The following is a 19,279-nucleotide window of genomic DNA, read 5'->3' as shown; positions in this document are numbered from 1 at the left end:
AAGAGTGGGATATAAATAAATATGATGATGATGATGATGATGATGATGATGATGATGATGATGATGATGATGATGATGATGATACGATCATAGGTTCAAAGATACAACCCAAAATTGTATTTAGCAAGTATTATAGCTGCTGTTATTTTTTTTAAAAGTAGCTGTACACTCTTTCATGCTCCCCCAAAGTCACCAAAGTAGATACATTTTGTGACTTGAAAGAATGCACACATTAGAAGACTACATCATCATCATCATCATCATCATCATCATTGTTGTTGTTGTTGTTATTTGCTGCTGTTGTTGTTGTTATTCCCCTTCCTCACTGCCATTCCCTTCTCCTCTTGTGTCATGTCTTTTTAGATTATAAGTCTGAGCGCAGGGAAATGTCTAATTGACTAATTCATCTCTGTAAAATGCCATGTACATTTATGGTGCTATATAAATAAACAGAAAACAACAACAACAACAACAACAATAATAATACAGCAAGTGCAATCTGGTTGCCCTCTTGGAAGAGAAACTGCATTAGTCTGTGATCCATGTATTTATGCTTCAACTAATCCAGAGTGGATGAAGCTTTTTCAAACAGAGCATGTCCAGAGGAGGGCAATTTAAAATAGAGAAAGGTCTGGAAATCATGCCCTATGAGGAGCCTGGGGAAGACAAGGTTAAGGGGTGACATGGTATCCACATTTAAATATTTGGAGGGATGTCATTTTGAGGATAAAGCAAGATTGTTTTCTGCTCCTCCAGAGACTAGGACATGCAGCAATGGGTTCAAACTACAGGAAAGGAGATTGTACCTAAACATTAGGAAGCACCTCCTGATGGTAAGAGGCTGTTCAACAGAGCAAGAGTCTGCCTTGAGGGGTGGTGGAGTGTCCTTCTTTGGAGGCTTTCAAAGAGAGACTGGATGAACATTTGGATTGTGTCTTCCTGCAGGACAGGAAAGAGCTGAACTGGATGGCCCTGGTGGTCTCTTCCAACTCTAGGATCCTATGATTCTATATAGTTTGCCTCCCTTCTCAATAGCTACACCACTGTAAATATCTGAAAGGCTGACATGTGGAAAACTGTACAAGTTTTCTGCTATTCTAGAAGCCAGGGTGGAAACCAATGGATTCAAAAATACAAGAAAGGAGATTCTGACAAAACTTTTGAAAGAACGTCCTGATAGTAACAGATGTACAACTGTGGCAAAGACTCCCTTAGAGTCTCCTTTACTGTAGGTTTTCAAATAGCAGTAAGATGGTCATCTCTCAGGTTTGCTTTAGTAGTGGATTCTTGCATAGGATTCTATACCTCTCTCTGCCCTCTCACTAGACTTCACAGAAGCATCTTGTTCACAGCGTGGAGAGGAATATTTTGGGGGACTACAACTCCCAGAATCCACCAGCCAATATGGTATGCATTCATGTTGGCTAGGGGATTCTGGTTGTTGTGATCAAATTTTCCTCAAGCTCTGCTTTGGTTGGCCAGTATGGGAAGCAGGATACTAAATTTGTTGGTCAATAGTGCATCCTATCTATTTTGGGAGGTAAGAAGTGATATTTTCTTATTCCATCTTCCATTCTATTCCTCCTCAGACCTGTCTTTCCATTGCTACACACACACAGAGACTGCAAAGTGTCAGCCATGGCTACTGAGCATGCTCAACCTTTATCAGGATATTTTGAAATTTTTCCATTGTCTTCACACATAAGGAACATTTTCTATTGTATTTTTGCAAGCCATGGAGGTCATTCTTTACCATTTCAGCTTTGGAAGGAACAGCCCTTACAGAGTGAACATCAACAAACAGAGGGAATAATAAGAGGGTTCAGGGAGGGAAGTTGTGTCCTGCCTCCATCCTTTACAAATGCTGGAGTCAGACCTTTTTTCAACCAGCCTGAAAAAGGTAGAACCAGCTCTACCTGCTAATACTTTTGCCCGGGTCATCTCAGCGTCTCACATTCAAATCCAGCCTGGGAGATGGAACTAAGTTATATTTTCAGTGTGAGCAAATCTCCCTATTTGTCCCCCCCCCCCCCCCCCCTTATTAGTAACTCTAATTACTTTGAAAGAAGTGAAATGAGATAAATCCTATAAGAGCAGGGAATGTGGCCTGATTTCTAGCCTGATTTAGAAACAGTCGCTCGGCAAGATAAGCCTGAAGAGACACTTTCGGCTCCAAGTCAGTCCCTAGCATGGATTTCAGTACAAATTAAAATACAGACGCCAAGATCAGTGGAGAACATGATCCGTGTTATTCGGAGGTTAAAGTCTGGTGGAAATGGGCTGTTGTTGTTGTTTTAACCAGCGCCTTTTGCACTCACAAGTGCCCTCGACAGGGCGGAATTCAACATGAAAACAAATCGGTCTCGGCTATGAATGCAAAGATGACAGGGCTTCCAGCCTTGCTGCATTTCCACTGGGATCGCCAGTTGAAATGAAAGAGCAGGAAGGTTTGCCCTTGGCTTGGACCTCAGATCTGCTTGAGCTGCAGTTCTCTTGGGAATAAGGACATATGAAGACAAGCAAGTGGTGCAGGTCCTGAGGGCATTTCCTCTGTGGAAGCAAACCCAGATTCATTACCAAATTTATACTCATCCTTTCCCTGCCCGCTTACAAACTCACCTATAGCTATGTTTGAAAGCATTTATGTATTATGTGTAAATACATAAATTCAACCTAGACAACAAGGATATTGAAATAGTTAAAAGAGTTCCCCTTCCTTGGATCAGACATTGATCAGAATGGTCAGTGTGGTCAGGAAATCAGAACAAGGCTAAGCATGTGGAGGATGGCTATGAAAGAACTAGACAAGATCCTAAAGAGTAAAGATATACATCTGCACACTAAAGGCTGAATCATCTAAGCCATTGCATTCATCATCACCATGTACAGATGTTAGAGCTGGATAATAAAGAAAGCCAATAGAGATAAAATCAACTCATTTGAGATGTGGTGCTGGAGAAGAATGTTGAGGATACCGTGGACAGCCAAAAGGACAAACAAATGGGTCCTTGAACAGATCAACCCTGAAATCTCCCTGGAAGCCAAAATGATCAAGTTGAAGTCGTACTTTGGCCACATCGTGAGAAAGCATGGATCACTGGAAAAGACAATAATACTGGGAAAGGTAAAGTGTAGTAGAAAGAGAGGAATACCACACATCAGATGGATAGACTCTACCAGGGACATGAAATTGCAGGACCTAAGCAGAGCAGCTGAGGAGAGAGGATCTTGGAGCTGTCTCATCCAAAGGGTCAACGTGAGTCCGAGTCAACTTGATGGCACTTAACAACTACAAATATATTTATTAAAACAAACCTTCCAACATATCATAGATAGAATCTGGGACATGGGTGGCCAAGCACCATCAGTGTGTGGCCAAGGAGACAAAAGTCATTAATGAGGACGAACACATGAACTAAGGTCACATTCCCACTACATTATAAAACCAATTGCCAGTTGGATTATACGGCCGTCATTCCCATTTGAATTCGACCCCGATCCGTATTTGATCAAATCTTCTTCTGAAAACCCAAATCAGAGGGAGAAACCCCAGGTTATCCTGACACTGCTTTTCCAGCGGTTCCTTTGGCCAGTTACTGTTTCCGATCCGGATTAAGTAAGTGGAAATGAAAGCAGGAGAACGAAACAAATCTTTTGGGGGGAGGAGGGTCCTATCGTAAGTTACCTGGCCATTCCCTTCTTGCATTCCATGTGCTATTTTTGCATGTTGCGCAGATCGTTATGATGCCCATGGTGGTGGCCATGTATATTCCTTACAGTGTCCATAGGTAAGGGGGCAGAGCCAAGACCTTTAAAAAAAATTAATTAATCGGTTGCAAAGGACAAAGGGAGGCAATCTACCCCTGTAGACCTCCACAAGTCTCTTTCTTTTTGCTGGCATAACTCTTTTGTACTGTGACTGCCTAAATTACTTTTTATTTTTTACTTAGTGCTGAGGCGCTTTTTTGTATTTTTGACTAAGTGCTTAGGTGCCTCTTTGTTCATGCTTTTTTTTTCTTTTCTTTTCTTTCATTAAGCGCTTAGGCGCTTGATAGATTTTTGCATTTAAAGTCAAGTCGGTGGATGGCCAATAGTGCACATAGCTTTGGGGGCATAAGCAGAAGGGGGGTTGGGGGGCATTTCCTTCAGCCATGTGGTCATCCCTGGCAGTGAATCTACCAGAAGAGAGGGTGGTGCTACCTTGTGCATGAAGGTGAATGGGCAAGGTGAGTGGGCATAGATAGGTGTGGGCCATGCTTTTCCCGCTCCCCTTTTTGTGACCTTTTGTGTCCCTTGTGCCCACCCACCATTCTGCCCTCCCCCAAAGCCCTGTCTGAGTGCCATTTTTTAGAAGCTTTAAAAAGCATTCTCCGTGGGAAGGGAAGCTGCAGCATTTTGTTTTTTCCTGAGGCTTCTGGGAAGGGCAAGTCCCCTCTCCCTCTGTTCCTCTTGCTCCAGTGACTTAACTGAATGAAAACTACTTTTGCACTACGAACACAGTCTGAAACAGCTGAAGCCAGCTGAAGGGGAAAGTGGGAAGAGGAGGGAGAAACTGGAACATTTTAAAAGCAGTGGATTAACTGGGACTGTTCTTACTAAATGGGGTCAGTTGGAGGGTGCCTTAAAATGTATCCCATCCCATATAAGATTAACTCAGGATGACGCACAAATAAAATCAATTTAAATTATTTCAAACAGCTTCAAAATTTGAGGTAGTTCGGGATACCTTGAACAGGGACATAACCGGGGGGGGGGAGTCTTGGGGTCCGCCCCCCCCCCTTCCATTAGAAAAATGAATGGTGTGTGCTGCTGTGCTGCCACGCCCAAGCCCCATTATAATGGTGGCACTTAGTCTGGATCCCCCCTTCCTAAAATCCTGGCTACATCCCTGCCTTGAAGTTGAGGTTTTTGTACTTTGGCCACATCATGAGAAGGTTTGACTCATTGGAAAAGACAATAATGCTAGGAAGTGTGGAGGGATGCATAAAAACCTATAAATCTAGCATTCAAAGACATAGCTGTGTTAGACTGGAAGATCAGTAGGCAAAGGTATCTTGCAGCATCTTTGAAACTCAGGTCCAAAACATACTGCAGAAATAATCCATTTTGAGACTGCTTTAACTGCCCTGGCTCAGTGCTAGGGAATTCTGAGAACCGCAGTTTTGTGTGACATTTAGCCTTCTCTGTCAGAGAGCTATGGTACCATAATAAACTACAATTCCCAGCATTCCCTAGCACTGAGCCAGGGCAGTTGAAGTGGTCTCAAACTGTATTACTTCTGCTGTGTGTTTTGGACCTCACTGAAAGAGGTTGGTAGCATAAGCTTACATAGACCTGAGCCTGCTTCTCAGATAAATTTTAGCAAGAGTTGAAACAGTTTAAAATCATGTACTGTATCATGTACAGATTTGGGAAGAATAGTTACTCAAAGGCTTTAATGAAAAGCCATATTTTAACATGTACCAAAATGAGGCTAGACAACCAGACTTCTAAGGAAAGACTATTCCACAACTGGGGGGCTCCCACATCCTCATATAATGTATTGCCCCCACTGGTACCTTCTCAGTTTCATATCAGAGCTTAGAAAAATTACTGGTTCATGAGACTATCCAACAGATATTTAAGATAAAATTTGCATTGAACCTTAAATTGTATCTGCTTAACATAACTTCAATTTTGAATACACAGGATTAAAAAAAGTGTTGGAGAATAATACTATATTAAGTTACAGCGGCGAGAGTTCTAATAGCAAAATTATGGAAATCTGAAGAGAGGCCCAAGTGGGATGACTGGATGCAGAAAGTTAATGAATACAGAGAACTAGATAAGATATCATGTCAGATAAAAGAGCAAAGCGCAAGTGAAAGGAAAGATGGATGGGGGAAAGTTCTGAAAAATTGGGAATTGAAATTGAATTTAAAAACAAATTTACTAGATGTTTAACACTTGGAAGTTTTGAAAAGTTAATTTGCTGTTGTAATATCTTTTTTTCCTTTTTCCCCCACTATCTTAACAAATTCTTTTCTACTAATGCAGGTCTGTTAAAGAATAAATGACACCTTCGACAAAGCTTTTCACTTCGAATAAGAGTTGAGGACTCAACATTCTAATATGTATTAACTAAATGATCAAATATAATTCTTGTTTGATGGGATGTTAAGACAAAGAGGAGAATATTTTCTTATTGAATATATGTTTCTAAGAGAATAGAAACATATATTCTCTCCTTCTTGTATATGATGTTTAATACATAGCAATATAGTCATTTTTCTTTGCTAGCTTAAAATTTAAAGCACTCTTCTTTTTCAAATCTGATGAATTAAGGAAGTTGAAACACAACCTACAATTGCTAGAGAACAAAATGTATATTTTTTCTTTGTAAACTTTATTGTGGTTTTTAATGTATTCTATTTGTAAAATAAAGACGATATGGGTAGAAAAATTACTGTTATTATTTGGACCCCAGCTATGCTGGCAGGAGCGTTCTGGCCACTTTAGTGCAGAAGTGTAAATTTTTCCAAGCTGTATTTGTACTCCGAGAACACACTTAGAACATCTGGTATGTTGTGAAATCTTCCAGTTGGCCTGCCTTTAAATATGTGTATTTTTCCTCCCCCACCAAAAAAAAAAAAAAAGATCTTTGCAACTTCAATGTTGATTTTATGACCACACAGTGTTTTTTGTTTAGGCCAGAACTTTCAGACTCCTGGGTCAATTGTTTAAAAAAGGAATGTTCTGATTCAGATAAAGCCCCATGTATGTGCTTTAGTTTCATGCGTCATGAGAAAAATTCAGCCTTGTCCCTGTCAAGCAGGCATCCTCGTACTTTGTTGACCCAGGGCCCTTCATGCATGAAAAGTGTGCTCTGTTTAAACAGAGGATCCCAGATATTCAAAAGGGATTTGAGGTTGTTGGATTTCAAATCCTCCCTGCTTAAATGTGCACATTTTTAAAGGGACAAGGAAGGGAAGGATGGAAGGGAAAAGAAAAAGAAAAAGAAAAAGAAAAAGGGAAGGGGAAGGAAGGAAGGAAGGAAGGAAGGAAGGAAGGAAGGAAGGAAGGAAGGAAGGAAGGAAGGAAGGAAGGGCAGACAAAGAAAAAGGAGGGAAAGGGAAAGAGGAAGGGGGAGGGAGGGAGGGAGGGAGGGAGGGAGGGAGGGCAGTTCGAACTGACTCCTTATTAAGGGATTCTTAAACTGGAAGCTTTAAAAAATTGGAGAGTACCTAGATCACAATTTAACTAGGTTGTTTGGAAAATATACCCTTGCTCTTAGAATCTTGACTGGAAACTGTGGTGAGATGTTTGAGGGTGTGGGATTATTTAAGTGCTTGAGAACATTACTTTATTGGACTAGTTCCCAAAATCCCAGCACAACCAGTAACCATGAAGTTCACTGGATGTTCTTGGGTCACTAGCTATGTGTCAGCCTAAGCTACCTAGCAGGGCTGTTATGAAGGATCAATAGGGGCACATTTATACTGCTCCTTGGGGGAAGGGTAGCACAAAATATCCTAAATATATAAAAAACATCAACAAAATATATTAATGTAGCAAACAATGTATTAGTTGAACACATTGGTCCTACAAAATATTGACCAAAATTAAGATATCAGTTACCTACAAGATCATAAAAGTTGCTGTATACAGCAGCCTCCCCAGTTTAGTCCTCTCCAAGCTGTGTGCTGTCAGCCCCAGAAAACCTAGCAGTAGTAAAGTATTATGGAAGTTGTAGTGACCTGAATGTTAGAATCAAAGCTTGTGCCAAAAGGACCACATTTATATTTAATCCGTTTATATTCTGGATAATATAGATTTGTTCTTTCAAGGAGAACACCAGACTCATTGGCCCAAAATCTCTGCATTATTTGGATGCAAAGTTCATGCTCTTATTCCTCATTCAGTTTATTATCACTGCCAGACCCAGCCATATGGGTTGAAGCTCATTGTTAGTGTGGATGTTTTGTATGAAGGTGATCCCAAACTGAACTCCCAGTGTCCTCTGGAACAGAACTTGGCAGAGTTATTTTTTGGATTCCATCTCTCAAAAGCACCTTAGCAGAATCCTAGAGAACTGTTCCCAGTGAGTGTAGACAATGCAGATCTAGATGGGTAAAGAATCTGACCTTGCACAAGGCAGTTTCAGCAGCCTCCCTGCTAGACAAGCACAGGATCTCTGGGACACATCAGCATGGACCCCCAGCCTGGTCAAGTGCCGCAGAAAGGCACCACAGACAAGGGCACCACCAAGCGGTGCAGGAAAATGCCACATTCCAAAGCCTATCTCCCAGCAGAAGGTCATCACACATCAGGTGACCAAGGCATCCGCTGTCCCAAAGCCAGGTTTGATGCTTCTATGACTTGTACTGTTGTTTTGTCCAAAGATGGCAAACTTTGATGTTGGTCTACAAAGACGGGGATTCCTCAGCCATGATTTCATTAGCTGTGACTCCCTGACAAGGACTGACAGTTCCGTTGTTGTTGTTGTAGTTGTTAACTGCCTTCAAGTTCATCCTGACTCATAGCGACCCTGTGAATGAAACATCTCCAAGACTCCCTATCCGCCACTACTCTGCTTAGGTCCTACAAACTCATACCTGTGACCTCCTTAATAAGAGTCCATCCATCATCTAGCATGTGGTCTTCCTCTCTTTCTGCCTCCCTCTATCTTTTGTAGCATTATTGACTTTTCCAGTGAGTCATGACATGGCCAAAGACGCTTATCATCCTGGCCTCCAGGGAAATTTTAGACTTGATTTGTTCTAGGGCCCATTTGTTTGTTATTTAGCTGTCCATCGTATCCTCAGCACTCTTCTTCAGCACTACATTTCAAATGAATTGATTTTCCTCTTATCTGCTCTCCTCACTGTCCAGCTCTCGCATCCATACAGGCTAATAGGGAAGACAATGGCTTGTACGATTCTAACTTTCATGAAGGGATCATTACTGGCCAATATCTTCTGGAAAGGCGTAGACAACCCAGCAGGTCAATGTGAATGGTTGAAGTATGGCAGAATATTTAATCTACTGGTACATCCTAGGGCTGCAACAGCTTAGATTTATCCAAGCAACTCGGTTGCAAGGAGATAATAGACTCTTTGAGGACAGAACTAACCAAGGGCCCTTTTGCACTACACAGGTATAGTGCTATGACTCCACTTTAATTGCCATGGTTCCTTCCTATGGCATTCTGGGATCTGCAGTTTATAGAAGTCTATTTAAAATTCTCAACTAGAGAGCTTGATGTCTTACCAAACTACAAACCCCAGGATTTCATGGGATGCAGCCATGGCAGCTAAAGTGGAATCATAGTGCTATAATTGTGCCGTGTGAAAGGGCCCCAAGAATCCAACTTTGAATGCATACAATCCATGTAATTTACCAAGTGCAAAGGAATCACAGCAGGCTTTTGACTACAAAACCTCAGTTGTAGCATGTCACCTCCAAAGCAGCCCTTACATCCATCGCCTTACTGACAAAATCTAGCTGGCAGGGGAGGGAGAGTGCTTGGACCTTTTTGGAGGCCTTCAATTGGTTTATTTTTGGCATGGGACTAGGATGGGAGAAAGCCACATTCACATCACTACTCAGCCTTGATGCTCGCTTTCTCAGTCTAACCTACCTCACAAGGTTGTTATGTATATAAAGAAAAACTGAATAGGGGGAATCACATGTTTCACCTCGGGATTCCTTGGATGGAATGATGTAAAGTGTAAAAAAAATATTGATTTTATTGTTTTTCTTGATTATAAAGGCTTCGTTTGAAAGATTCTAGGCTACCTTGAAAGTTCTGTGAAAAAATCAAGTACAGGAATGATTTAATTAAAAAAAAAAAAAACAAATCAGCTGTAGAGCCTTGCAGAAAACTAGGGCCACAGAAAAGCTTTCCAGGTTCCTGTCCACATAAGCTTGTGGTAGAACATCTTCAAACCACTACATCACACTGGCTCTCATTCCATTCCTAATTCATGCTATTTTCCCTCTATGGACTTCAGAGGAAATCCTCACAACAACCCTGCGCAGTATACTAGGTTAAGAATGCCCAACTAACCCAAGATCATTTACTGAGCATCCTGGGTCCAAACACAGTGCAAAAATAATCCAGTTTGAGCCCTCTTTAACTGCCCTGGCTCAGTGCTAGGGAAGCCTGGGAAGCCTAGTTTATTGTGGCACTAGAGCACTCTGAAAGACAAGCCTAACTGTCTCACAAAACTACAGTTCCCAGAATTCCCTAACATTGAGCCAGGGCAGCTAAAGCGGTCTCAAGACAGATTATTTCCGCCATGTATTTTGGACCATGGTCTCCCCAGTCTCAATCTGACCATTTGTGCAAGTTGTTTAGGGTTACTCAGTGAGTTGTAGTGAGCACATCGGGGCCTGAATTCAGATCGCACTACACCGACTCCAACACTGTAAAGAGAATATTGCATTGGCTCAGTTTTGATCCCATTTCCCAAAGAGTAGCACCTCACAGCCTCAAAAACCATTGGCAAAATTCCAAGAGTGTTTGGAGGTGACAACAAATACAAAGCCTAGGTATGCGAGCCTTTTTTAAGAAAAAAAATCAGATAAATCCATCTCCCCAACCTCTCTTTTCGGGAATCTTATGTAAAGCTTGGGAAAGTTACCTATTTGGACAACAAGTCTCAGAATCCCCCAACCAGCATGATCACACTCAACCGTGGAAACTATAGCCCAACAAAGTAACTTTTCCTGAGTCTACCTTCAAGTCAACTTCCGCTGCCTGTGCCCCTTATGCTCCTTGAAATTCAGTACGAGATTAATCTATTTTTCTCCCATCCAGCCCCTAGTTCCTTATTTCTGTTTCAATGTGCATTTGTTAAAATGCAAGTACTGCTCCCGAAAAGTGTTGCTTTTTAAAGGAAAAGGAATGCTGAAACTCCGTTGTGTGCACAGATGCACATGTATTGAGCAAGCAGATGCCAAAGAGGAGAGAGTTTGGTATTTTGTAATAGTCATATAATGCAGAAAAGGAAAGTGTAGCAGGTGCAGTCAATTCTGTCTATCTTCCTCCTTCTACACAACCCTCACAAGTACCAGAACTGCTCACCAGACACAACCACACAAGTATCTCAGCCCATCTGATTATCCCTAACATGTTTCCTTTTTAAAACTCTGTATATGATTGTGTGTGTTCATCTCCCTTGTCCTCTGTTGTTGTTGTGTGCTTTCAAGTCATTCTGCACTTGTGGACCCTAAGGCAAACCTATCATAAGGTTTTCTTGGCAAGTTTCTTCAAAGGAGGTTTGCCATTGCCATCCTCTGAGGCTGAGAGAGTGTGACTTGCCCAAGGTTTCCATGGCTGAGCCTAGTCTCCAGAGTCATAGTCCAGCACTCAAACCACTATCCCGTGCTGGCTCTACTCTCTCTCTCTCTGCATGTGTGTGAGTGAGTTGGTGTGTACACACAGACACACACACACACATACTGATTCTGCAGTACTGAAAATAGATTTTAGGAGCACTGAGCAAGATCTGAAATCAGCTTAGTGGGACAGATTATTGAAATATGAAAGAATAATAACTAAGTAAAAAAGAATAACAATGGTGTGAAACATATAGAGGCTTTCTCAACAAGCATATATATCATGAACTATGACTAAATACACCACTAAAAGCTGAAATCTAAGTGATCTGACCTTAATAAGAAAGATGTTTCCATGAGATACTGTGTGCATGTTCCAAAAACCACTCCAACACACAGAATCAAGCATATGCAATATTAAGCTCAAATGGCACATTAGCCATGATCTGGGCAACAGAATGGTTCTACCAGACAGGTTCCTTTTACACAGGAACAAGGGAAAGAAGACGCTTCAGGAATGCAGCTTCTTGGAAGATGGTTTGCCCTTGCAGATCCACTGTCCCTTCAGATGTTTTGGCACTGGAGTCCCAGAAGCTCCAAAGCCTCTGTTAAGGGATGTTGGAAGGTGCCGTCCTCAAACATCCGGAAAGCCAAAAGTCACTGACTATCATGCAGACATTTTTCATAGTCCAGATTTTGAATTGGAGTATGGAATTCAAACAGAGTCCACAAAACAAAGAGCAAGCTTTGCCCTTGAAATCTCCTTGTGCTAGAAAGGTAAAGTTTTAGGATAATATACTAACTGCAACCCTGTTCAGAGAAACAGAGAGTTTGCCAAAAAAATTGGACCAGGGTCTTGAGAGACATGCCATGGTCTGTGCTGTCTCCTTAGTCTTAGTGATACTTGTTATTGCCTTCTGCTGAAAGAAACAGATGCTGAATTTGCATGAAACCCTTCAAAACCATGTTGCATTTGGCAGGCGGCTTTGGTTTCCTTGTTTGAATCATCTCATCAAAGGACTCTGGGGTGTTCCCTCCATTGGCACATTCGGATGGCTCTTTCTCTTGCCAATGAAATTTTCCTGCTGGTAGTCTTTTCTCCAAAAGCACACATAATCCTTGAACTGGTGCTGAGCATTATGGGTATGCATACAGAGATGACCAAAAGGAGATCAAAACTGGTCAGCACACACAACGCAACTAGAGCACAGATAAGTTAGATTTTTACATTGCTACTTCCAGAATCACACTGCCTTCATATATGCTATCTCTACACTGTGAACTTATAGTGGATCAATGCAGAGATATGGCACAAACAATGGATGTTTCATATAGAATCCTAGAATCATGGACCTGGAAGAGACCACAAAGGCTGTCCAATCCTGCCATGCAAAAAGACACAATCAAAGCACCCCTGACAGATGGTCATCCTGTCTTTCTTTTAAAACTTCCACAGAAGGAGAGTCCTCTACACTCACATATTCCTGTCAAACAGCACTTGGCATCAAGAAGTTCTTCCTAATCTTTTCCCGTAGTTTGAATCCATTGTTCCATGTCCTAGTCTCTGGAGCAGCAGAAAACAAGTTTCCTCCATCTTCAATCTGACATCCTTTCAAATATTTAAACATGGCTATCATGGCACCCCTTACCCTTCTCTTCCCTAGGCTAAGCATACCCAGCTTTGTAAGACACTCCGCATAGGGTATGGTTTCCAGACCTTGCAACACTTTGAGGATGCATCACCTCAAAACACAATTTCCCATGGAGTCAGTTCACACATTCAGTACCCAAATGTGGAAGAATGCATGGATGCACATGACAAAAGAGAAAAGACCTCGGTATCCCCCTAGCCATCCATAGCCAGTCCTAGAGAGAAAGACTGAAGTGGAAGTACATGAATGATTGTGAGGAGCTGTGTAAAGCTACAGGATTCTCCAGTTATTATTGATTTATGCCAACCCCCATTAAGCAGCCATCAGGTTGTTTTAATAATCTCTTTCCTTTAGTTTCCTGTGCTGCTGTACAAAGTGCATTAAAAGCTCCTTGCCAAAAACAAAACAAAACAACCATCTTACAAGCCAGACCAGGCAGCCATGTCCATTAGCCACTGGTTGCCTCAAAGATAATACTGAAGGCCCGAACATCCATCTGGAGGAGATACCTGCACCCCACAGGCAAGCAACAAGTCTCAAAACAAAGACTACGTGGGCCCAGATTCAATTACTTGCTCAGCCGTGGAGCACACTGGGGTGACATTGGGCCCATCATGATTTCTTAGCCACATGAGGCAGTTATGAGGATTAGCAATGGTCAGGAGAGTCATGGCCACCACTTTGAAGGATATGTAGGGTACAAATAAGAAAAGTAAATATATATGTGCAAGTTGTTGTTGTTGCATGTCTTCAAGTCCTTTCTCGACTTATGGTGATACTAAGGCAAGCCTAATACATGGTTTTCTTGGCAAGATTTGTTTGGAGCAATTTTTGCCAGTGCCTCTCTCTGAGGCTGAGAGCGTATGGCTTACCTAAGTTTCTCCAGTGGGTTTCCATGGCCAAGCGGGAATTCAGACCCTGATCTCCAGAGTCGTGGTCTAATGCTCAAACCACTACAGCATACTGGCTCTATGTGTACATAGATCTGATGTATTCTTTACTAAATGTTTTCCTCCAAACTGTTGTTATGTTATCCAAACCCTATGGAAAGACCAAGATATAGACTGGAATAAATTCCGGTGCCATCAAGAGGATATTGCATATGGATTGTAGTTTGAGTGTTGGACTATGACTCAGGAGATGAGGGTTCGAATTCCAACTTGGCCATGAAACCCATTAGGTGACCTTGAGCAAGTCACATGCTCTCAGCCTCAGGGGAGGACAATGGCAAACCTCCTCTGAAACAATCTTGCCAAGAAAACCCCACCTTAGGTTCGCCATAAGTCAGAAATTACTTGAAGGCATACAACAACAACAAATGTGTTTTTTTCAAGTTTTCATCCCACCTTTTCTCCAAAGCACTTTGATCTACAGAGGCATTTGGCTCATTTTGTCATGTAAGCAGATGAGGATGAGAGTATATTTGGCCCAAACCCAGCCAAAGAGCTTCAGAGCCCCAATGAGGATTTTGTCCCAGGCCTAAGTAGCAGGAGGGGGGAAACAACAACACACTAACCATTCCATCATACTGCCTCTCTTTTGCTCACAATATTTAGAAACAGTAGAAGAAACGGAGTAAATCTGTGCAAATCGACTCAGCACATTGACACTCTGCATGTTGCCTTCGGTAGTTCTCACTGTGAGTTTGTCAAGCTTGTTCCCTGGGGTCCCTGAAATGCTTGTTGGATCCTCAGGGGGTTGACACTACATGTCTTCATCCTTTGCTAACTATCAAAAAATCAAAGTGGGGGAAGAGGAGAGTGAAAGAAAGACAAGAAAAGGGACCCAACACACGCACATGCACACAGAGATAATCTTTCAGGTTCCGTGTCATGTGTATAAATATTATTCTGAGCATTAACTTGGACTGGTCACGTTGAACGAATTATGTAAACCCAACCTCATAACGCAGAAACCTTTTGATGTGTAAATCTAAAAATACCACAACTTTGTCCCACAGACCAGAAGCTTAAATTTGTTTCTAGTCAATCCCAGTTGTCTAAAGTAATGGAGCTAGTTGATGGTCGAAAAGATAAAATAACAACGGAAATTCTCTAACAATGCAAAGGCCTTTCCTCACTTGAAAGAGATGAACTTTCCCCAGCTGCTCATCTCAACCCAAAGACCCTCTGGCTCAGCATCCCAAGGAACATCTCCCTATTTCTTATTGAGATCATCAGAATTTGAGGCTTTCCCCCCTAAATTTATCAAAATTTGAGGTTTCCTCCCCTAAACAGATTGTCCTCTTGCAACGAAAGGGTTCATTCCTGGCTTCCCCCACTGGGCTGACCTTTTTCGTTCCCAAAAGCTTATAGGATCTGCCTCTTCCATCTGTGACTCCACCTGCCCTGGTTTCCCAGGCCAAAAGCAAGGATCAGCTATACGTGTTTGAAAACACATTCCCCATTTCTCCCCCCTCTGCTACCCTTCCCATGCCATCATGCCACCTTGGCAAGCAAACCAGGAGAATGGTGAAGCCCTGATCCACAGAAACACATCCTGAAGCCCATCCACACTGCAGAAGTAATCCAAGAAGTGCCACAACCAACTCCAATGCCCAGAATTCCATCACATTGAGCCCCAGCAGTTAAAGTGGTATCAAACTGGATTACTTCTGCAGTGTGGATGCAGCCTTGGAAAGCTTCAAGCTGGAAGGAGGGGGAAAAGAAAGTGTCCACCAATGCTCAACTTCAGCACTCTGGACAGAGCTCCTGCAAAGCAGAAAATAAAACAAAATGACAAAGCCTCTCAACACACCCCTGCTCTTCATTCTTCAAATATTGTTGAACCTGGACATGTGCCTGTTGAAGACATCTGTTTATTTTTAGTATTGACAAATCCTCTTTGGATCTGGGAGCGTTTATTCCACTAGATGCCCTGCCTTTGAAGAGATGTCCTCTTCCCCATCCACAAAACCTATCCAGGCAGCAAAGTACCAGACCACCCAAAATCCACCAAACAGGGAGATCTTTATAGAGACCAATGCACAAAATACATGTGGCAAGCTTTCAAAGCTCCACTGGCTTCTTCATCAGCCTAAAGGGTTAAAAATCAGACAGGAGGAGGGAAAAAATAGTCAAATTGGGCTCCCCTTGCATGTGTTTAGTCCAACACAGAATGAGGATGAGGGGTTATAGAGTGCCTTAAAAGTTCCACCAAGAAATGTCTGTGATTCCTCCACAACAGTTAAATATATTTTCTTTGGAGGGGGCAGGGTGACCAAACATTGTCCCAACCACAAAGGAGGACAAAGCACCACCAAATGTAGGACATTTAAGAAATCATATAGGACATTTCCAAACTAAAAAGCTAAAAACACTTAATACAGATGTACATTCATGCTTCTTAGTCATGTACAAAATGGAGGACCTTTGGGAACTCCTCCTGGGCTGCAGGCTGAAATGGAGGACCTGTCCTGAAAAAGGAGGACTATGTCTGGTCCCCTTCTTCAGGGAGGGTCACAATGTCCAGACCCTCCTCTTCCAATGCGAAACCTACCCTTCTCTATCTTTCCATTTAAACTAAAATAATTCCAATCTCTTGGTTCCCAGAACTCTTTTAAATACACAATACAGACATGTGTATTTAAAACACACTGTTTTAAATACATAATGCATAGATACATGATGTTTTTGAGGCATAATTCTCTTTTAAATACGTCAGCATCTATTGACTACTAGCACTCTTTTAAATGCACAGTACAGACATGTGTATCTAAAAGGCAATATTTTAAATATGTAATACGTTACATAGATGCATAATGTTTTGAAGACATAATATTCTTTTAAATACGTAAATAAATACCTAAAATACATGCCCTTCCACTACTATCCTACTGCTAGAAAGTTACTCTTACTCTGCTCAACCCCCCCCCCATGTATACCAGCTCCAAGACTATAATCCCCAAGATAATACGTAATCATAATTTCTATTATTACATAAGAACTGAGATTCCATGTTTTTTAAAATAGAAAAAAAAAATCAGACTTCAACAGAATAAAGAACAAAGTGCCCAACTTTGGGGGCTTTAGATTTTAAGAAAGAAAATGGAGCTTGGCCAGAAAGGAAGGAGGGAAGGAATAAAAGAAAAAGAAAGAGAGAAAGAAAGAAATCTAATTCTGTCCATGAAGACAATTTATAATCTCAACTCCCCTTCTGACAAAGAAAGGAAACAAAAAGTGATTTAATTTTTATTTATTTTTTATTTATTTTCTCCCATCACTAAAAACCATCTTAAAACCACCTCATCCTTCTCTTTCATTTTAAAGCAAGCCCCCAAGAGAAGCCAAGCTTAGCAGTGCATTTATCTCAAAACACTGGTTTTAGGGGCTTTCCCCCCCAAATGGAAACTGGTCCCTTTGGGGGTCCTCAAAGTCAGATTGCTGGATTGTGTGGTTCTTGGTGTGATCTCTCTTTGAAGAGACACCATCCATGCCTTCCCTTGCGACTTGGATTCAGCATCACATCCAACATAGAAGCCAGGAGAGAGGAAGAAAGTCCCTAAAAAGCAAACTTCAGCAGCCACAGAAAAGGATCTGGGATCCACCGCCTTCTTGTATTCCCTTCTCAGATCCATTGCCAGGAATTGGAGCCTCCAATCCACCCAGACAGGAGAATCCCCCATTATGGGCAACACACACACACACACACACTGTAATATTATATCTAAATAAGCCAAAGAGAGGAAGAATGAAACTTACTGCGGATGTACTACTGTGTGTGTGTGTGTTACATATTTATATGAATAAACCACAAAGAGGAAGAAGAAAGAAACTTACTGTGGAGGCAATACTTTTTGTATATATGTGTGTGTTTGCGTGTGTGTGTATATACATATATTAGATATATAAGTAAATCAAAGAGAGGAGGAGGAATGAAGAAACAATGGATGCAATACTTTGTGTGTGTGTTAATTACATATTTAAATACACCAAAGAGAGGAAGAGGAAGAAAGAAACAGACTTTGGATGTATTACTTATACTAATAATTATTATATAATATTACGTAATATTGTTATGTATAATACATATTATTACATCCACAGCCGTTTCTTTCTTCCTCTATATAAATAAACCAAAAAAGGGGAAGAGGCAGAAAGAAACTTACTGTAGATGGAATATTTTTTTTGTATATCTGTATTATATCTACATTACATATATAAATAAATAAACCAAAAAGAGGGAGAAGGAGAAAGAAACTGAATATATATATATATATATATATATATATATGAGAATAAACCAAAGCAAGGAAGAAAGAAAGTTACTGTGGATGTAATACTCTCTCTGTGTGTGTATATATATATGATATATAAATAAATCAAAGCGAGGAAGAAGGAAACGTACTATGGATGTAATGCTTTATAAAGAAACCAAAGCGAGGAAGAGGAAGACAGAAAGTTACTACGGCTGTAATACTTTTTGTACATAGATAGATAGATAGATAGATAGATAGATAGATAGATCTTGTCTGTCTAGAAAGAAAGCCAAGCGAGGAAGAGGAAGGCATAAACTTACTGTGCCTGTAATACTTTGTTGGTGATGTATGTATGTATGTATGTATAGATAGATAGATAGATAGATAGATAGATATAAGATATATAAATAAATCAAAGAGAGGAAGAAAGAAAGTTCCTATAGGTGTAATGCTTTATAAAGGAACCAAAGCAAAGGAGGAAGAAGACAGAAACTTACTGGGGCTGTAATACTTTTGGTATATGTCTATGTATATAGCTATCTCTATATAAAGTCTACCTGGAAAGCAAGGCAAGGGAGGAAGAGGAGAGGGACTTACTGTGTCCGCCTGGCAGCCCTTCTTCCCGATGGGTGCCTAGTCTGCCCCTCGTGAGCCCAGGGCCAGCTCCAGGGTCAGGGCATGGTCTTAAGATCCCAGGTTCCTAGCAACTCCCAAAGGGCCAAAGAGCCGGGTCTGCCTTGCTGGGCATCGGGGCTCCCGGGGCCACCCCTGGCCATCCTCGACGGAGGAGCATGCTGGAAGGGCAGCCTTGGGATGCCCAAGCCAGCGCCTGGCAGGCTGGGCTGGGTGGGTGGTTGGCTGCCTGCCCGCCTGCCCTCCCGGTCCCAGCAAGGCAAAGGGGAGGGGATGGGCAGAGAGCCTGGCACACGCGCCGCCTCCTGCGAGCGCTGCTGGCTCTGCCTTCTCCTTCGCCCGGCTGCCAGTCCGCGCGCCTGGCATTGGCAGCCCCAGGGCGGCAGGGGAGCCGGCAGCGGCGCCTGCTGGACACACCAGGAACTGCGCCCCGAAAGAACCAAAGCAGGAAAGGGAAGGTTGCCTCCCCCAAAGG

The 19,279-nt window shown here is 41.9% G+C and overlaps 1 protein-coding gene across 1 annotated transcript in view; it reads right to left on the bottom strand.

Annotated features, from left to right (window-relative positions):
• The window catches only part of LOC121932863 (sodium channel protein type 5 subunit alpha-like), a 345,269-nt gene extending 326,257 nt beyond the window's left edge, over window positions 1-19,012 (bottom strand). The window contains exon 1 of the mRNA XM_042471901.1: window positions 18,769-19,012. The gene's annotated coding sequence lies outside the window, so the exon portion shown is untranslated. The remainder of the gene's footprint in view (window positions 1-18,768) is intronic.
• Between the last annotated feature and the right edge of the window lie 267 nt (window positions 19,013-19,279).

The sequence above is a fragment of the Sceloporus undulatus genome, chromosome 6 (assembly GCF_019175285.1).
Source record: "Sceloporus undulatus isolate JIND9_A2432 ecotype Alabama chromosome 6, SceUnd_v1.1, whole genome shotgun sequence".
Classification (NCBI taxonomy): domain Eukaryota; kingdom Metazoa; phylum Chordata; class Lepidosauria; order Squamata; family Phrynosomatidae; genus Sceloporus; species Sceloporus undulatus.
The sequence above is the reverse complement of the archived record's forward strand: the minus strand, read 5'-3'. Positions and strand labels throughout refer to the sequence as shown.